Genomic DNA, 1,133 nt, shown 5'->3' with positions numbered 1-1,133 from the left:
CAATAAATTAAGTACCAGTCGACTATCAAATTTCAGGTCTTGTATCTTTAGTAGAAAGGATTATTATTATTATTATTATTATTATTATTATTATTATTATTATTATTATTATTACTACTACTACTACTACTACTATTATTATCGACTTGATTCAAAAGATTCATTCATGCAGATAAGTATAATTCGTATCGCAAAACTGGCTTTGTTGATGGCTTGATTTCGGCACGGCTTAAACATCTGATTGAATGAATTAAAAAAGAAAAGAGCGAGAGCGTACGCATGCGCGCGTGTCTGTGTGGTGTGATCAGAAAAAGGGAAGATGAAGAGAGATGAGGTAGACACAGCAGCCATAAGATAACACTTTTGACGAGGACAAAAGAAAATTGGTGAAAGTCAATAAAGCTAATAAAGAAAGCAAAAAATCGGTTTCTTTATTAGTTCAAGTTGATTTGCTTCACTATTATTCGAGTGTCTAATACGAAGACTTATATTAAAATGTTCACAAGTTCTTCAGCTATCAATTTCACTAATTATTCTAATTAAGTGTTAATCTAGTTTAAATGTGAATATTGGGGTCGTCATTGGTCGAATGTTGTGAAGTCAATTGTTTAAGCAAAGCCATAAATTCTACTATTCATTGTGAATTAATTTATTATTTTTTCCTCATTGAAATAATTTTTTTTTGAAGTCTAGCACAACTTTATATTTATCATTTATATTTATTTATATATTTGCTTTTACTGTTTAGCTGTTACGAAATTACTACATACCGATAAAGGCGTGTAAAGGCGAACACTGTGCAAAAATTGAATGCTCCTACCTTATTCTTATAAATTTGTTCAGAGATAAGCTGTTTAAACGTGCCGAATAAATGCGGCGTGTAATTAAGTGGACCATATCATGGTTCACAATCTTTCTGACATTTTTTTTTAAAGATAAAGCGGGTTACAATAAAAAAAGACATTACTTAAACTTCTAAAACGAGAAGATTGTTTTGTATGTATCAAATAATTAAATAATTAAATAATTGCTCATAATCTAATTCAAAAACCCTTCTTTTGATCGCATTATCTCAAACTTCAAAAGCCAAAAAGTAAAATATCTTTCTCCTCAACGAGGAGACTGTTGTTTAT

The sequence above is a fragment of the Octopus bimaculoides genome, chromosome 18 (genome assembly GCF_001194135.2).
Source record: "Octopus bimaculoides isolate UCB-OBI-ISO-001 chromosome 18, ASM119413v2, whole genome shotgun sequence".
Lineage (NCBI taxonomy): Eukaryota > Metazoa > Mollusca > Cephalopoda > Octopoda > Octopodidae > Octopus > Octopus bimaculoides.
The sequence above is the reverse complement of the archived record's forward strand: the minus strand, read 5'-3'. Positions refer to the sequence as shown.